The sequence below is a fragment of the Lasioglossum baleicum genome, chromosome 3, assembly GCF_051020765.1.
Source record: "Lasioglossum baleicum chromosome 3, iyLasBale1, whole genome shotgun sequence".
Taxonomy (NCBI): domain Eukaryota; kingdom Metazoa; phylum Arthropoda; class Insecta; order Hymenoptera; family Halictidae; genus Lasioglossum; species Lasioglossum baleicum.
This window is the reverse complement of record NC_134931.1, coordinates 3,960,284-3,979,781: the sequence shown is the minus strand read 5'-3', so window position 1 is coordinate 3,979,781 and position 19,498 is coordinate 3,960,284. Positions and strand designations below refer to the sequence as shown.

The window sequence follows — 19,498 nt, the reverse complement described above, 5'->3', positions numbered from 1 at the left end:
TCGTCCTCAAATCATGTCGCCGTTTCTATAATGATCAAACTTTTATGAAATCCTACGATATATTGTGGGTAACACGTTCTCGTTGGCGAATAAAAAAAAAATGTTTCATTTTAGGCGATCCAGTTCGTCTCGTCCAGCAGCAATGTTCCAACGCACACAGTTTCGGGGTTAATGTATAACTCCGCCATTTTGCAATATTTCCAGGTGAAAAAAATTGCAGAATCAAGTGAGAAGCTACGTGTACACGTTCCCGAAAGATGGAAGTTCTTCACATAGCCGTTACTTCGGAAAAAATTCCACAAGAAGGTCGATTTCTCGACACCAGTCCGGCCAGGTGGTACCCACTTAAGTATCAATAAGACATCGATAATCGATAGTCACACCTCTAGATCCGGGACCGGAAGAACAGATCGATGCACCTCTGTCGAATCCTTCGGCTGGAGACACTGGCGTCGGCTCCTCCGCTCAGGGGATCCTCGTTAGTCCCGTTTCCCCTGGTGTAATTAGTCACCCCCGGTCTCGCGAATGAACCCCGTGATGCGCGCCGTGGGTCAGTTGTTCCTCATCGGGCCCCGCGACCGTGCTTCCCTCGTGGAAACGGAACGAAACGAAACGAAAAAAAAATGAAAAAAAACGAGGGCCCGAGGAAGTGTGCGTTTGTCTCTGTCTGCGCGGCGACTCGACTCTACGGGCCCAGAGGTGGCTACCTTGGCCAACGGGGACTGACTGAAGGTGCAAGCCACGCTCGTCTCGGCCACGAGCCACGTCCCAGTGACCTACTGACAATCTCGATCGTGTTCTGGCCGCACGATCACCCCTCCTCGGCTCCTTCCGCCTTCAGTGGGCCCCAAACAGGCCCACCGTGCTCGCGAGCCGGCCCCTTCCCTTTGTGCCGACCGCTCTCTGCCACCGTTTTCGCTCTTTCTTTTTCTGATACCGTGCCGAGTAGCTGTTTCTCTCCTTCTCTCTTGGTAAACAGTTCTCTCTCTCTCTCTTTCCGTCTCCCGGCTCTGTGTCTCTCTCTGTCCATCGTTCCGGAGAACGATGATCCCCGGGCACAGGTGAAAGACGCTCGGAACGAGGCGCGACAGTCATTAAATGTGCCCATAATTATGAAAGTGGTCTAACTCAAAATTTAAAAAAAACAATAAGTTTATCAGTTATTTCACATGATGTTTATTGTGAAAAATGAAACGTTAGATAGTGCTTGTTAATTCAACATTATATGGAATTCATTTAGTGTTCATTATGAAAATGGTCTAAGTCAATTCAAACTTTGAAAACAACGACATGTTTCGTATGAGATTCACACAAAATTTCGCACTTGTAATAAATTTTCATTAATCAAGACTAATTCAATTCTAAATTAAAAATGTTACGTAGTATAAAAATATTCTTTGATTTATTTAATTGTAATCCTTTAAATATCTCGAAACAAGATATATGTGACTTGGACCATTTTCATAATTGTGGGCACAAAAATGGGGAAATGGGAGGAGAGCGTTTATTTTGGGGCTCTCGTTGTTCTTTGGACACCACCAGAGGACTTCACAAATATGGCAATTTTTTCGAATAGCTATTTCTTAACAGTCCACTAAAGTAATTCACTTATTTCTTCAGGAATTGTTTTTTAAAAAGAGATATTTAAGGTCCTGATTTCTGTTTCTTCTTTTTTCGATACTGTGCTTCGTCGTCTCCCACTTTCTTTTTTCTCTTGCCGGCCTGCTCTTTCTCTTTCTTCCTCTCGATTGTCAAGTCTATGCCTCTCTGTCCACCGTCCCACGGAACGATGCTCCCCGGGCACAGGTGAAAGACGCTCGGAACGAGGCGCGAGAGTCATTAAATAAGGAACGGGGAGGAGTGTTTATTTTGGGGCTCGCGGTCTTCTTTCGGACACAACCAGATGCGAACGGACTTATGATGCGAGCTGTTCTATTCACTGTCTGCGCGGAAATTGGCTTGGCTTTGAGGGAAGAATTACTATTAAGATTTATTTTAATCTACACTCGGTAAAATAAGTCTCCGTACAATTTCATCGATTTCGATGATATTTTCAGCAGGTGTGTAACTACTATAGATCTACAAAACATATATTTTAAATTTTCATTAAGGGCCCAAATAAAAAAGTTTTAAAAAGTGCCTTTTTCATTTTTGCATGCATCCTTGTAAATTGTAATTCTTATAAAATATTTGTTGCACGTCAATCAGTAAACCAATGCTTCTAATTGCTTACAAAACATCAGGTCACACATTTCGTATAATTATAAAAAAGTTATTCTGTTTTAAAAGGTGTACGGAGATTTATTTTACCGAGTGTATTATTTTCTTGAAATTTTTCACAAAACCAAAAACTTTCTATTCGGTAGCTATTCTTCGAAATCGATGAAGATAATGTTTGTTTGCATGAAAATCCACCATTACTAGTTTCCCTTTACACTGCAATTAGTTGTTTTAATAGATTTCAGTAAATAAACGACTACAAAGCGAAGTATTTATATTGACTAAAAGTGAAATATTTTTCGAAATGTTTGGAGCGTATCTCTGCCTCTGCCAATTTCAGCGACAGAATATAAAATTGTGAACGAAACGTTCATTTCCCCGAGGAATATTTTATTTGGATTGAAATGATAACATGCACCGTATTTTTGAGGGTCGGCGTACGTGATCTGCTTGCTTTAGAGTTTAGTGGATTCGGAACCGTTTATTCTAGACCGGTATATTATTTCTGTATAAAATCTTCAATGTCGACAGATCGTGGTTGCATCGTAACATTTGATAAAGTTTAACCATTCCAAGTATTTACAGAAAGCTTTATACAGGAATTACCCGGAGCTTGGTAAAATAGTATTTCAAATAGTAAATAGTAAATAATCCAACTTATTTCAAACTATTTTATTTGATGCAGTAATTTTTAAAAATAGTATATTTTATTTTAAGAATATTCAAAATACTTGTATTGTCTCTTTATTTTCGACTTCAATTTTAAATATCATTGCCGAAAATAATGGTTCGAATCCAATACATTTTTGAGTGTAATTAGTATCCTAAAGATTTCTCGGAGTATCATAACGACGCGAAGAAGTTTTATTTCGTGTTTCAGATTGCTCGAATAGAAATATTTTATTTTCGAAATTGTATATCTTATTTAAAACACTATCTCCTTTAATCAAAATAAAATGTAAAATATTCAATACCATTTTTGAAACGTTTGTTTCGCGAAATAATGCCCACCTCTGGAACAAGCGAAAACATTCGCATTCTAATCGGACATTAAGCATTTTGGGATGAGACATCGGAGGTTCGGATAAACAAGGTCCCACCATATTTACCAGGATTCGAAAACTCCCGGCTGGCGAGTTTACGAAGAGAACGAGGATCCGCAGTTATCCCGTTGGAAACCCGATTTCGCCGGGAAACTAATTCACGGCGGGACACGTAGGGAAACAAAGAAACAGCAGAACAGAAACTGGCCGGGGTGGTGGTGTACGTAACAATATCGTAGCGTCAGCTGGTTGTCGGTGTCTGAAACACGATGGAAGAATGTCTGCGAAAAATATATTTCGCTCGTTCTTCCCTCTCGAGCGGAACACGGTGTGGATCGTGACTCGAATGATGGTCAACGTTCAAACGGCCGGAACCCGTGGATGTAATGACGATGGATCGAGTCATTTCCGTTCGAGGAGGTTCGATTTCAATAAATCGCTGGAGGAGGAGAAAACCGAAACGAGGGCGTGTGCTACTCTACTACAAGTCCGATCGTGGACGTACCACGATTTTTCATCCGTACCTGTTCCATACCGGTCCGTCGCGCTTCGAGTCGCCTCGCGCAAATCGAAAATCGCGAGCGTTTTCCCGGGGGCCGATGCACACGGCCGAGCCGAGAGGTTATCATTCGCGGAATGCTAAATTCCGAAGTACTTTCTACGGTTCGCGTGTACCCGAGACTGTTATCTGAGCTATGCATTTTTCAGCAGAATGGAAACCTTCATGGCTCGCATCTAGATCATTTTCTTGCAATCGGATGTAGGTTGCTCGTTATTCCTGTCGATAACGCTGATGTGAATCAAGATTTATCAACCGACAGATTTTATGCGTTTCTGATGAAAATAGACAGTTCCCGTTTAAAACGGTGGACGGATTTAAAAGATTTAAGAACATCTATGTATTCGTTGCAGCTTATGAATAGACTGCGGATTTTATACGTTTCTGACGGAAATGGGCAGTTGTCGTTTCGAACAGTGGGCGGATCATAAAAATTTAGGAACATCAATGTATTGTAGCTTATGAATATATAGACTGCGGATTTCATGCATTTATTACAGAAATGAACAAGTGTAATGTGAAATAGCAAAAATATTAGAAAAATTTAAGCATCTCATTATATTATTCTCAACCAAATCAAGTAAGAAATTTTTATTTCGCATAAAGATCCGCAGTCTATACATTATTATATTGTAGACTGCGGATTTGATGCATTTATGATAAAAATGAACAAGTGTAATTTGAAATAGCAAAAATATTAGAAAAATTTAAGCATCTTATTATATTATTCTCAACCAAATCAAGTAAGAAATTTTTATTTCGCATAAAGATCCGCAGTCCACTTATTAACGATGACAAAATGAAAATATCTAAATTGTAGAAACATTGTTTAACATTCCGTAGCATTGCTATAAATTGATGTTCGTTAAAATATAGCTTGTACGAAGTTTCTAAAGATAGTTTTATTGTAGATACTCAAAATATTTTGAAAGAAATTAATTGTTTTATGTAAGTGAAAAAGAAGTCGAGTCTCCAAAACATTAAGAACAATTATGATGTTTCTCGAAAATGTGTATCTGACAGAAAATCTGATTGAACGATATTTTGTTTGATTTTCAAATTCCCGGAGCAGAGAGTAAGTGACAGACAGCAGCTCCAGCTGCGTGAAAATGGCGTATCACAGTCGTAGATCGTAGCCCGGAGCGATAGATCTCGCCACCGTCTTTCATCTGAGCGATCCTGCCGCGACAAGTGTGCAATTTGCATAATTATCGTGTAACATTAATTACAATGTATATCGGGTAACCCAGAGCCCTGGTCGCACTTACTATAAAACGCTCTACTTTCGTGGATACGAGAGATGGCGGAGGATGATGGCGAGCTACCTAAATACGCGCAAGCGGTATTGTCACGCTCCAGTGCAAGCGGAACGCGAAACGTATTAATTTGAAGTTGATGGCAACCGTATTGAGTATTACGTCTTATGTTTCTCTTGTAGTAACGACACCGTTCACATGTGTGTAAATACATAAATCATTAATTTTAAATATTCTTAATACGTCATTGATTTGCATAAGGTTGAATTTGACTTGCAAAAACGTGCATTTGAAGTGAAACTGATTTGTACAATAAGATTTCATTATTAATTTTTTAACTCATCGTTCCCATGATGTATATCGATGCTAACATCGGTTTCTAAAAACAGAAATCATTTTTAACCAGTGTGAATAAAATTAATGTAGAAATTGATAATTTTGTAGATAACGTAGTAATAGAATTTTCATCCAGGGTGAATGTTTGATCGATAGAAGGAAATGAGGAGATATATGAGCGTAGTGTTACTTTCGTTTTCGACTCTCGAAATTGCATGGCGTACCTCGATTTGCGTAACACCACGACCGATAAGAACAAGACTAGAAAAGCCAACCGGCGCGGCGCGGCGGTCTGGCCCAGATTCCTCACCCGCATTGCGTTAACTCGTCCATCCGGAAGTGGATTATGGTAGTCGTTATACGCGGGGATAACGCCTTGCGGCAGATAATGCGTGAAAGTGCGAGTGAATGTTTCCCATTTGCAAGCTTCTGCTTCCGATATTTGCATTTCCCAATATTTCCCTACTAATCCCGAAATTGTAGTTGGTACAGCATCCTCAAATCGAGCAGCGGCACCTTTTACTCCCCTAATTGCAGACATAACCCCCAGCAGCTTGTTAAACAAATTCTGAAAAATCTTGTTCGGATGGTCTCCGAAAAAAAGACGGTTTTAAACAATCGCTATTTTGTGTCGTTCATTTTTTAAAGTGTATAGAGTGTGCCTTGTTATTCGTGTAGTTTCCCAATTATTAAATTTTTAGAACCGTTCAGAGTTTGTTTTGTCGAAAAATTTCGTTTATATGTTTGACTCTGAATAATAAATTTAGCGCACATTTTAAAGTTCAATCTGTATTTTGTTTATTAGGTAGTATTCGAAATGCGGCGGATTGTCGACTCCGATGGGGCGCTTCTTTGCATGTAAATGGAATATGAAAGTTGATTAAAAAACCAATCACAGTGGTAATCGTATTATTTCGAAATTTAGTTCTATATTCATTTTATCGGATAAACAAGAATATCGACGAAGGTGTTCTTCGCTTTTCTTAACTAACAATTTATGTTACACACCGAAAGATACATACATATATTTCAAATGGTTCGTACATTTGGAAAACCTTTTCCGCTGAGCGCAACGGTTGCGAAGGGAATATACGGTCGTTTAAAAATTCCTTTCAAGGCAAGGGTTGTTTTCCTGGCAATTTCGACTCGCCCCAATACGGACAACTAACCATTTCGCTCTTCTTCCGTTCTCTAGTTTTTTTCCGAGTGCGATTGCACTTCCATCGTCTTTCTCATCACGTTCCCTTTTCATCTGCGCGCCGAACGATACAAAGACTCATACTCGCCGAAATTCCAAGACCTAACTAAACCCATACGAATATTCGGAGAAGCTCTCTACCAGTCATCATGAGCCATCTCACTTTTTGGATATCTCCTGACTCAGCTGTTGGAATTTTCTGTCGACATTGCACGCGCTACCAGCAAAAATATTCGAGAGAACACTTTCAACTCGAAAGTCTCGGCGAATAGAACAATGAATAAAACTATTCAATTAAATGAACATCTAGTACATTAGTACCAGACATAATTTTATTATTTCGTATTTTCACAAGTGCATAAAATTCACAATCTAATCAAAATGTTCAACATGTATTAAATGCCACAAGATGAACGAATAAATATCGTATTAGTTCGAATGTTAGGTGAAATACAAGTTGACAATAATGAAGGAAAGCATACGAAATACTCTTGAATGTCTTGGCGACGGCAGTAGATTATAAACTATTACTGTTCGACCATATATTATAAATAGATTGCGGATTTTGTGCAATAATGGCAAAAATGGGTAGGTACAATTTAAAATAGCATGAAGATTAAGAGAAATTAGAAACATGAGTTTACTATTTCCAACGTATTCAAATTATTAAAGGATGAAAGAATTGTTTACGTAGTCTAATTATAAACTATTACACTTTCCCTTTCTCAGAAGTGCATGAAATTCACAATTTAATCATTCAGATTCCTAAAATCAGTTTCGAGAGACAACGACGCAGCTGCCGAGAGAAGAGAACGATTATTCGCAGATGGCAGCTATACGAAATTCCTGTTCGACCTCCGAGCGACTTAAAAATGTTAGAAATTCCTTGTCTACGTCACCGCGTCACAAAAGTAGGTCCCGAGCATCCGACTTTCTCGAACTTCTTCTCGTTCCTTCTTTATTTTTTCGACAGAAAAAAAAGAGGTTGCAGTGTGTCGATCGGACCTTATACAACCGCAAGGAAATCCAGTGCGAAAACGATATTGCTTGCGCATAATCGGCGTGCGGGTACCACAGTGTGAACAATGCGATATCACAAGTGGAATCAGGACCCGGTAGAACGACGGGCTATTAGGAGAAAGCGGCCCCGAAAATTAATCTTTCGGCCGCGAAAGCTGATCGAACATCGTGGGCCTCGATAGGACCGTACCCTAGAATCTCGTTCCCGAAACCAAAATCTTTCTCTCGTTAGTCACGCGGCCCGAATAGAGACCAGGGCCACCTGTTTGCCTCCGGACAACCTCTGTGTATGTTTTAGATTTGCATACGCGGACACGTACCCAAATCTTCACCCATTTCCTCTTGTTATTAGCTGTATATCAACTGGAGGCTTCCTTCTAGCTTATTTTGCTTCCAGCGAACATGTTATCTCGATGTTAAGCGATTTTTCATCGGTGATGACTAGACAAATTTTATGCATTTATGAGACAAATGAGTCGGTGTAAATTATAAGTGTTGCTAAATTAAATGGAGAAGTAAAAGTATGTTAAACGTGACTGAAGGTTTTGCCGCAGCTTGTTTTACAGATTTACATCGAAGGGAAATGCATTTAATAAATGAATGTTGAAGAGAAACTTGTTTCCTTTATCAAAGGTTTCATTATGTATCGAAAGAATTTCGAGAACTTTCTAAGATTCTATAATGTAATACTTCCCCCTTTTTAATTTCCTCCGTCCGACTACATATCTTCTAACAATAGACCCTTGTAAAATATCATTCTAATGAAATATCTAACATGGTATTGCCTACGAAGAACTTTAGAAATTCTTACAAAAGTAACAATATTCATTGAGAGTTTCTAGCAACAGCGTCTCAAACATAAAGAATTTGATTCTCTTCAAAGGGAATAAAAAAATGCAAACGATCAATTGCAGTAGAAAAAATATTAGCGCGGGTCTGAACGCTATGAAATAAATGAAACAAAAGCAAAGAAAACGGGGGGGGGCCTCATTTACGCGAAGAAACCAGGTATAAACGCAAAAGGATATCGGAGAAAATAAATTCTTCTAATTGCGATACCTATTATAAGAATGAAAGTATCTTTTAAAGTAGAAAACTTGGAGAATAATAGGGGGAAAGAATGGACACTATTATAACGAACGAGCAATAATTGTTTTCGTTATTTTAATGAACCTTATTAAGCGACTTCGCTTGTTAAATTATTCGATGCTCATTCTTCTGCTTCCGCTAAGCTTTCTGAAAATGCAATAATCTGAAGAAACAACGGAACTCTCTAAAAAATCGAACAATATAAAATCTTTGTCAATATTATACTCTATTATAGAAATTAACATTCTCTTCGTTCGTTAACATCTCATCGAGGTTCTTACGTTAGTTATAAAAGGAAGCTACAAATATTGTGTAAGACTAGTCGCAACAATACATCAATTGTTGCTCGCAAGACCTAAAATTACATAGCTAATTGCCGGTATTGTTCGAAGACAGTGAACTTCGTCTCAGGAAACGGAAGAAGAACTTTGTCAATTTCCGGTAAAACGAAACAACAAAGAAGGAAAGAGAACACCGTCGTTCTCAGGACCGGTGCAACAAAACCTACACGGATGATTCAACTTGTAACGACAATGAATCGAGCGTTCTTCCGGTTTGGGAATAAATTTTTTGCTGGAAGCGTCGTTTCTCCAATTACCAGCGTTGTTGTCAGCCGCACAGTTTTACACGGTGAAACGTAGGAAGAATGCATGCGTGTCGAGAATGTGTCGTTTATGTCTCACGTCCTAAATACGGGCTGCGTAGACGCCGAGGAAAATGACACCCAATGGGATCGAGCTCACGTCGGATTCCTACGCGCCGGGATCCGTGGAATTGGGTTCGCCATTGAAATCGTCTTCGACCGAACACTTATTACGCGGAGATTCTCTTGTGATTGGTCCGGAAAATTTTGTTTCTCAAGTGTACATTTGAAGTACCCAAAATTTCATTGTGAAATTCGTTGCAGCGACAGGTGGGATCCTGATCCTAGTTCTCCATCAAATACCGAATCCAGTTAAATGATTAATAAATATTTTTCCTCAAAATTTTAAGCAATTAGTTCAAAATTTATTCCGTTGTAAAATGAGTGTCGGAATAGATAGAAAAATTTAATACAAATTTAAATAAAATCATGACATTAGTGACTATAAAAATAAAAGCGTGGAGCGCTAAACTATATTGACGTAATCTTCGTGGGCGCTCCACGCTTTTATTTATAGTCACTCATGTCATGGTTTTATTTAAATTTGTATTAAATTTTTCTATCTATTCCGATACTAATTTTATAACAGAAGAAAATTTTGGGGAAAAATATTATTAATTTAACAGGATTCGGTATTTTATGGAGAACCAGGAAAAAAATTATTTTCTCCTTTTTAGTGCATTTTAATATAAGCGTCATTTTTAAACAGTTTTTTTAGATATTATTCAATAAAAAAAGAAGGTATACGTCTTCTTATTTCTTTTCCTCACAATGTTACCAACATTCTCGTTCTTCACTATACTCTGTAGCACTCTGTAATGTACGTTATGTTGTAATAAGTCTCATAAGAGATTTTCTAATAAAAATAAAGTTGCTCGATGTTAGTTCGGCGTGGACACAGCTTCGTGTAAGAAAGGCCGAGTTTTTCGAAGGAATTTCATTTTGAACCCGTGCCCTGAAGGGTTAAATAAAATAATAAATAAGAGTTGTTGGTTTTACGGTAGGATATTAAGCCGTTTATTTTGAAAGTGGCCCAAGTCCATTTTCGAGAAAAATCAAGACAGCAATTTTAATATTTACATTTCTACGTTATCTTTTCATTGTGAAGCAAATTGTAACTAATATATTTAAAATCACAAAGATTTTGTAAAAAAGAAATTAGCTGGTTAATAGAATGATACAAATTTTTATTTTGAAAGTGGCCTTCTTTTTGATTGATTGCTTTACGTCGCTTCTTCAACTGCTATGGTTATTAAGCGACAAGTCCATTTCAGGCCTAAGTCCATTTTCGAGAAAAATCAAGCCAGCAATTTTAATATTTACATTTCTACGTTATCTTTTCATTGTGAAGCAAATTGTAACTAATATATTTAAAATCACAAAGATTTTGTAGAGGAAATTAGCATAGAATGATACAAATTTTTATTTTCAAAGTAGCCAAGTTTATTTGTCAGGGAAGGTAATAACTTTATGTTAAATGAAATGAAACAAGAGGATTTCATATCAACAAGATTTTTAGAGGATGCAATTTTGAAAAGGGTAAAGAATTCTAACGGAGAAACAATAAATTGGTTAAAAACATGCTGGATGCTAGATATAATACATATATTATATCGGCCGGCGAGTTGGTATGCGAACAAAAGTAATCGTTAAGCGGTGAAACCTTGTTGCACAATTATCTGACGAGATCGTGGCCCGTGGTGCCCACTTCCTATAACCTCGTTTTCGTCAATTCCTGGGACGGAACCCCGCGGAAGATGGAGAAAGGAAAGTTTTTCAGCCGATTAATGCGGATACGAAAACGCGCCGGGGCTACGGGACGTCTCGATACCCCACATTCACGGCTTTTAATGAGACACGAAGACGATTCGAACAACCATACGTCAAGCATTCGCAATTATTTGCATGCCCCATTTATGGCTGCGTAGAATTTTCGCCGAATCCAACCGCACATCGCAACGGAGACATGCGAGTAAAAATATTCTGACCGGACTGTAAGGATCTTTGTGCAACATTTATGCGAAATAAATATTTCCATCTTCTCTATAGAAACGTTTACAATAAAATTTCGGATTTCTTGAAACGAGAAAAATGAGTCTCCCAAGTCTTAGGCAAAAAGAACAATTCCATCTTGTCGATAAAAATGTTTACAATAAGATTTCGGATTTTGAGGGACAAGAGAAATGAATTTTCCGAAAGTCTTAGGCAAAAGAACAATTTCATGTTGTCGATAAAAATGTTTACAATAAAATTTCGGATTTCTTAGAACGAGAAAAATGAGAGTTCCAAGTCTTAGGCAAAAAGAACAATTCCATCTTGCCGATAAAAATGTTTACAATAAGATTTCGGATTTTGTAGAGACAAGAAATATGAGTTTACCAAAAGTCTTAAGCAAAATGAGTGTTCTACGAGACTTAGAAAAATCGATCTTCCAAAAGTCTTAGAGGAACAAGTCTTCCGAACCATTTCAGCTCCATTCAGCTAATGAGAAAAGTTTTGGAACATCTTGATTAAGAATACTGTCTAGAATGCTATGCAACAACTGCAATGTAACGATGAAGAGATGAAACTGATACTCATTCTTGGAGAAAGCACACTCGATATTAAATATCTATCGAACATTGAGCCTCGGAAAGGGCTTCTTTTTAATCAGAAGCCTGAAGCAGATGTTAAACGAAATTTCGAATCCGGACTACTATAATATCTGATCTTTATCCCGGAAAATATTGTAGAAGGGAAAAGAAAATTTATATTTTTTGTATGACTACATTTAATTGAATGCTTAAATATTGATTATAAACTAATCAAGTTTTATTTCATCTGAAAAGAAACGCGCAACATTCAAATTTGTTAGACTTTGTTTAAATCGCGAGTCTGACTCGTTAAAGTACGGCAAGGGGTTATGGAATCAGTGGAATGATATATTGAATATATGAAACACGAGTTAAACGAAAGGAGAATGTTATATTAAACACAACTTCGTTCGATCGAGCAGGAGACAGATTGCACATGAACATGCAACGCTATGTGCAGCAGGGAAACGCATCTGTCGCTAGCAGACACTCTTCGAATACAATCCAATTCCTCTAGTATAATCCAGCGTGCTCTACAGTGCTGCACAATATCGTTGCAATCAAAATTTTCGTATTGAAAGCGAATCGAACTTTGAGTAAAATTTTCCTTCAACTAATGGATTTCTGCTGCACGCCTCGACGAAGCTGCGTTGACGCTTGCGTTACAGAATTGTTTAAATTAGAACTGCATATGTCTTGAAGGAAATTACATTTAATATATCAAACGAAAAATTCGATCTTATCAATTATGTACAACATTATGTTCGATATTTTTATCGAACGATGGTTCCGATGAAGATACTGTGAATAATTATAAACTCACACTTATTTCTTGTATTTTTTCGTTATTATTTCCAAGAATCCATTAAGTACGTTTTACTACATTTATGATGTGGTAATGCGACTTTTCTATGTTAACAGTTTCTTGCTAGCTTTTCTTCGTGCACATGTAGTTGCTGGTAGCTGAATGTTTCAAAACAAAGAGATTTGAGCTGTGAGTATTTATAAACACGGTCGCTATTCATATCTCATACAAAACGTTTCAACAGTGATAGTAATATTACAGTAAGTCTCTAAAAGTATTTTTTTAAGAATCTGAAACAATTCTGTACTGTACACTATGCCGCGTAGCACGCAATTGAGTGATGTAGGAAAACAACGAATAATCGATTTGAAGAGCTGTGGGAAAAGTCAACGACAAATTGCGAGTATAATTAATAGATCCCAGAGTGTAGTTACAAATTTCTTGCAACTTGCTATTGAAAATTGCAGGAAAATCAAGCGATTAGGATGACTTACGCGATTTTCGCCAACTGTAAAACGTGCAGTTTTAAGGGAGATATCAAAAACTGAAACTTCTTCGTCTAAAATTGTGAGTCGATTTAACATGAACTGTGATTCCAGTACTTGTAAGAAAGTGGTTGCATATTCCGGAAGGTTTAAATATCAGAAATGTTTGCGAAAACCGCCATCACAAAAGCGTTATACTGACACTAGATTAAAATTTGCCGAAACATTCATTCGAAAAAATAGCACGTGGAGACATGTAATCTGGAGCGATGAAAAAAAGTTTAATCTTGATGGGCCTGATGGGTTCAATTATTATTGGCACGATTTGAGGAAGCAAAGAAAGATCATGTCGCGAAGAGCTCAGGGAGGTGGATCAGTCATGGTTTAGACTGCCTTTAAAAACAATTTTAAAAGTGACATAGCTTTTCTAAACGGCAGAATGAATGCTGCTAGTTATCAACAGATGTTATACGACTATTTGTTGCCTTTTATAACATTAACAGAAGACGATAAAACGATTTTCCAGCAAGATAATGCTCCCATTCAAACAGCATTCTCTACAAAAAAGTGGTTCCAAGATTTCGGGATCGAGCTATTACCATGGCCAGCACTGAGCCCTGATTTGAACCCCATCGAAAACCTATGGGGTATCCTTGCGAGGAAAGTTTATGATCAGAAGAAGCCACCAATAGAAAGTATTGTCGATCATAAAAAAAGAATAAAATCTGCTTGGGCAGATATTCCAAATGACATCTTAAATAAGCTATTTAGTAGTTTCCTGATCGACTCTTACATGTGATGAAAAATAAAGGAAAATGTATTAAATACTAAATGAAAGATATTAAAATTAATAATGAGTCTATACTTGTTCACAGCTTAAACCACAATTTTAGGAACAAATGCCATTTTTTCCAGATTTCCCAGGAACAGAATTATTATTTCTTGTTTGCTCACTTTTGTTTTGTATTAGAATAGAAAAATGCATAAACGTTTTCGTCAATTTTTGTTTCGGTACTATGAAAAACATAAAAATATGTTTGAGTTTATACTGATTCACAGGGCTGTATTTGTGCGATGTTCAATTCTATTTCTCAAGAAACAAATTGCTTCGCTCTGAGGCTCAGTCTATCAAATATTAAAGTAGTAGGAGGGACAGTATGACTAATAAGTCATTTTCCTGGTATTCAATCATTCTTTCGAGCAACTGTCACCCCCTATAATCAGCAAGTATAGTCGTTGAAATACAAGGGAGAATTTTGTCAAGAGTAGGGACAACCTTTCTTTTTCGAATAGAACTTCTAATTAGTAGACAAAAGGATTTGATGCATTTATGAGAGAAATGAGTAGACTGATAGAGGACAATGTTTTGGGAAAATTCGCTAGAAAGAGTAACGGCTATCGGGAGTCAGCCTTCATGGTGAGCCTGATTTTCGACTGGGTGCCGCTGGTAATCTGAAATAATCAAGATCTGAAGACAGGCCGTCGCCCTGGGCGTCGGAACGCTCCGAATACTCAGTGGCAGACACGAAGACAGAAGTCCCAGTTTCCTCCTCACGGAAATCAGATATCGGGTAGCGTCGTTGCTTCCTCCTTCTTCTTCTTCGTGTCTTTCTTTTTCTCTCTCTCTTTCTCCTCGTTCGCCCCATATTTCTTTCCGCTTGGTTGTTATTATTATCCGGGGCGACCGGTGGTGCAACCCTTTGTCCAACCGAAGCGTGACAGGTGCGAGAGAACGTGCATGACGTAACGAGGTACCGTTATACCGATACTAACCCGTGTGGCTGCGCACACGCACACCGTGTCCGAAACCCCATAAGAATGCCGGATGCGACGCGGAACACCATGGGGAACATGGGCCGGTGTGGCGCAGAGCGGCCGTTGCCGCGAAATTCTGTCCAGTTGTGAAAGTGACATGGGAGAAAAGGACGAGCGGATAGGGGGAAAAAGGAGAGACGACCCTGGACATGCTAATGATCGCGATGATCCACTTTTCGCGATACTGGAAAGTGGATTCGAACCTTGCCGAGAGCCGCTCGTCCTGTGTAGCGTGTTAGGGGATGTTGCTATTCCGTGGTCACACCGCGGATTTTACCATTTCACCATTTTTCCTTTCCCTAGTTCTCGCAACGTGTTCGACTCTGGGATTCTTTGCACGATTCAACGACCAATTACCAGTGAAGAAATCAGATTAGACAGAGAGAGAGAGAGAGAGAGAGAGAGAACAGTGTGCTATAGTAATTGCAAACGCGCTAATTCGTGTCGGTGAAACTAGCTGGCAATTAAAATGGCATATCATCGCATAGAGATTTAGAGACACTGCGTTTGCTGAATCATGGTGAATGCTTCCGAAGATTTCTCTGCAATTCCGACAACTTGAGATATTTTTCAAACATTTTCGCAGCACGTTGTGCAGCAAAACAATTGTTCCAACTTCCCAAAAACGTTCAAGTCCTTCGTCGTCAAATTGACACAGTGATCGATGAAATAACAAGGTAAAGTGTTCCCGCGATTGATGTGACTTTCGGGTATGCGGATGACGTGACCTTTTTATCCCCACTACTAGGGGGTTCCCCCTTGGGCGGTCGATCGCGCTGGACAGAAATTAAGGTATTAGGGTGTTTAAATTTGGGTTTTATGATATTATACTTGATGTATTATTCTCAGGTATGGAATAGCATTAGTAAAATACAACAATTTTTCCGCTTAGCACCGTTGTTTACCCAGGATCGTCGTTTACACTTGGAAAAGTTATCCAAGAAATCTATGTTCGGCACACACACGTAAAAGAACGTAGTACCATTTCGTTTTCCCGAGACTCGATACCCCCGAAGTTCTCACAACAATCGCGGGAGCACTGTACACAGTTATTTTTCACATCAAACTGATGAGTTAACATTTACACTCCCGTCCATAAATCACCGGACACTAATGTTTAGACTGCGGATCTTTATGCATTTATAGAAAAATTAAGTACACTAAATTCAAAATTGTTGGAAAATTTTAAAAATTGAAGATGTCAATATATGATTTCTCCTCTATTTAAATCATTAGCGGAAGAAATAACATTCAATCTAGGTTCTATTTCTTGCAATCGATGCAGATAATTTTTATTTTGCATAAACATCCGCAGTCTACTAATGTTAATTAAAGAATACAAGCTTACAGCTTGATTTTATTGTTTCATTTTGATTGGATGCAGCTATTATACTATTGGATTGTAGCTATTATACTATTAATTTCCGAAATTTGATTTATAAGCATTGAGAGTTCGAAACAGGGAAGTTTCTTTAATAAGAAAGTTCGGTAAGGTTCGATAAGAATTCTTTAATAAGAATGAAGATTGCACAGGGTTACGCGAATTTTCCTGGAGAAAATGGAGGGAGGAAAGCATGGACAGGAATTTCGTAAAAGTGCGTCTCGGATTCCTCTTTTTTCGTTAGACCAGCTATATTCCTTTCTCCGTGGTTTCCTGCCGGGCGGCCCGGGGCAGAAAGCGGGAAATTAAGGCGACGTCGCGCTGCGGAAAATTGATCTCACGTGGACACGAGTGGTTGCCCAGAAACTTTCATGAATATTCGTCTCGCTTGTTAAAGGGGCGAACCGCGCGGCCGCGGCCGCACCGATAAAATGCTCTCTCGATCGCATGGCGATCCTGCTGATTCCGTGAAACAGTCTAACGACGTCCTAACTGCTCCGAAATCGCTACACAGCGCCGAAATTCGATGAACGACTGGCATTCTCTTTGACGCCGGTCACTGCTTCGAAAATAACACCTTCGCAGAAACGATTCACAATGGCTTCTAGAGCTGGTCGAACGGAAAATTCAGCTTTTCACGAGAAAATATGAACAATTATTCTAATTCGATATAATCGATTTACCTCGACCTAGAGAAATTTTATGGGAGATCGCGTTATTAGAATCAACAATTTTTGTGGATTGTCCAGCTACATTTAATAACAATATTTCGTATTTTTATCAAGTATTTCATTATTACATTGACGAAGGCAATATCAGTCGTTCTGTTTTTTCCGGATGAACCGATTTCGATGAAGTTTTCAGAATATGTATAATTGATACACATCGCTGTCCGCCAATATGCAAATGGTGGATGCAACAACGCGGAGAATTGTCTTATTATTGTGTAATTGTGTATGTAAAATGTGAAGCATTAATCAAGCGCTTTGTCAGTAGCAAAAAACTGGAATCGCTGGGTTCATTGATTTTTCCGATTTGTAAAAATGTTTGGCCGCAGTATCGCGGTATTCGCTGTCCGCCGATATGCAAATGGAGGATGAAGCGAAGCGGAAAAGTGTCTCGTCGATGGAGGATTTCACGGTGAAAAGTCGACCGGCTGCCGAGCCGTCTCGATCAGATGTTTAAATCGTCGGTATTTATCGGTGGGCTCATCTCGCATATACATGGAGGTGGAGAAGGAGGAAGATAGAGAGGCACGGATCGCTCCGTGAGATTCAGAATGAATCGGTCTCCTCGTCTAATGGCCGCGCGCTCCGAGAGCATCCACCTACATCTCTCTCTTCATCATCTGGCCGCGCCAGAGGATCTTTCTCTGCCTACACGCGGCCTTATTCTCGACATAGATCCGGAGAAGGAAGGACGCTTCGAAGAGAGACGTGAGAATGCTGACACACTGACTCGCTACCCCACATACCCTTTTACCTTTTCAACGAGTATTCAGAGGACGCCTGGAAGGGGACGAGGAAGCGGAAGATCAGCTCCGCGAGAGCCACCTTGCCCGAAAACTTTTACATTCTCCGCCTCCTCCTCCGAACAATAATCCACCGGAGATCCCAATAAATATTAACTCATTACCAGGCGATTATTTCATCATTTTTCTATGTGTCCATGGCTGGAGATTTTTTAACAGATCCGTCCATTAGTCCACGGTAACAACAATTTCAGTTGTGAACCAACAAGTGAACTCAGTAACGTTTTCTAATTATTTATCGTTCGATATTATAATGTCAAAGAACATATTATAATTATCTTCATGCAAAATAAAATTTTTCCACCAGAATTGCAACAAACTGGAGCGACATACAAATTTATTTTCTTTCTCAATACGTTTAACAGGTTGAAAATAATATAACAGTATTTTGAAATTCTACTAATGTTGCTGTTTTATATTACACCTAAACAGATTTTCAATCACTTTGACGACTTCTAACCCAACAGAGTATTTTATCGAACAATGAAAATCACAAGATCAAAGAACATATTATAATTATCTTTATGCAAAATAAAATTTTTCCACCGGAATTACAACAAGCTGGAGCGACATACAAATTCATTTTCTTTTTCAATATGTTTAACAGGTTGAAAATAATATAACAGTAATTTTAAATTGTACTAATGTTGTTGCCGTTTCATATTACACCTACTGATTTTTGTCATAAATGCATAAAATCCGCTGTTTAGTTCTCTTAAACAGATTTTCGATCACTTCGACGACTTCGAACCCGACAGAGTATTTTATCGAACAATGAAAAATCCCGTTCTCCGTCCATGGAGCAGAACTGGAAGGTCTCAGAGCCGCGAACCACTCAGAGTAACAGCATAGAAAATTCACAAAAATGAAGGACGTGTACGCGGCGTTTAGGGGATGGCAGGCGTCCCATCGAACCTCTGTGTCAGAGATTGCGCACCAGCACATAGGATCGCGAGTTCATCGTGTACCACTGATCACAAACGTAGCTCACAAACCTTTCTTTCCGCAGCAGTCCGGCAGGCAAGTAATCCTATTGGCACACACACTTGGCACTTGTTGATTCTCTTGTTCGAGCTCTGTTGTTCCTTCACCGGCCGTGAATCCTCACGAAGGTAGAAGAAGAAGACGAAGAAAAAGAAAGATGAACGAAAGGGAATCCGGGTACCCGAGGGATCAATTAATAAACGTGACGGGCAAAAGGCAGCGACGGGTTCGCCAAGTGAGTTCGTTGTGAGCCCGCCAGAAACGATACGCACTCTATATACTCTCCCCTCTCAGGGTCGTCGGCTTTCACCAAAAACCCTCGCCGGGTCCGCACTGCCTGTCACCAGCTACAGAAAAATCGAAATTCTTCGGACCATCCAGCATATCCCGCAGCGGAAAAGGGAAATGATCGAGTCGATCGCAGGAAGACGCGATCGGTGAACGTCTGAGATCGGTTCCTGGTCCCGGGGACCTCGTTTCCGAGGATCCAGATCCTGCGGACAATACTTCGGCCGCTTCGGGCCGCGTGGGCCCGACTTTCTTTTTCTTTAATCATCCGC

The 19,498-nt window shown here is 39.1% G+C and overlaps 1 protein-coding gene across 3 annotated transcripts in view; it reads right to left on the bottom strand.

The window, feature by feature from the left end:
* The window catches only part of Dyl (transmembrane protein dusky-like), a 48,439-nt gene extending 29,236 nt beyond the window's left edge, over nucleotides 1–19,203 (bottom strand). The window contains exon 1 of one of the 3 annotated variants that reach the window (XM_076447598.1): nucleotides 18,950–19,203. The gene's annotated coding sequence lies outside the window, so the exon portion shown is untranslated. Of the gene's footprint in view, nucleotides 1–383; nucleotides 2,805–18,949 lie in introns of those variants that run through there. The other 2 variants (XM_076447599.1, XM_076447600.1) reach the window with 2 other exon arrangements.
* Nucleotides 19,204–19,498: the final 295 nt, after the last annotated feature.